The sequence below is a fragment of the Lupinus angustifolius genome, chromosome LG10 (genome assembly GCF_001865875.1).
Source record: "Lupinus angustifolius cultivar Tanjil chromosome LG10, LupAngTanjil_v1.0, whole genome shotgun sequence".
In the NCBI taxonomy this organism is placed as follows: domain Eukaryota; kingdom Viridiplantae; phylum Streptophyta; class Magnoliopsida; order Fabales; family Fabaceae; genus Lupinus; species Lupinus angustifolius.
This window is the reverse complement of record NC_032018.1, coordinates 8250042-8250716: the sequence shown is the minus strand read 5'-3', so window position 1 is coordinate 8250716 and position 675 is coordinate 8250042.

Here is a 675-nt window from a genome sequence, read left to right as displayed (position 1 = left end):
TCTCGTATCGAATTTTCCTAAAGAAAATATATAATTATATTTTAATACTTTTTTATTCCCATCAAATAGCTTGATAATGTTTCATTCCCACAACTAAAAGTTGTAACTTTCCAATTTTATCCATGTTTCAATCCCAAGTTTTTTTCTTATTTGGATTTATATATTATAAATGTAGTATCAACCGTTATGAAGAAGAGATAATACTTGATTTTTATTTAATGTAATTTTATTATTTGTTTTGTCAATTTTATTCTTGAATTTTTAGAGATATTTTATTCATTCTTCTAATCTTTTGATCCCTCATCCACTTTACGTTAGTATAAGTAACTAAAAGACATTTTCTATACTATATACATATACTTACTAGATAAGTAATCAAATTGTAGTTTTTGGATTTGTAGTTGTATTTAAGTATTATTTAACGTAAATTCATTGTCATACTTATATCACATAAAAAATGTTAATACCGCTTTCTCAATTATATAAATATCTATACTACTTATAAAGGGAAAACCCAAAATAACCATCCACCATGGTGTAATTTGTCGTTCTCTCTATTTTGCCCTCACTATTTTCTAATTTTTACCAAAAAAAACCATATATAACCAATGTTCATCTCCAACCAATATATGTTCCATATTATTTGGTTAATTATTTCTTTTTACATTATAACTA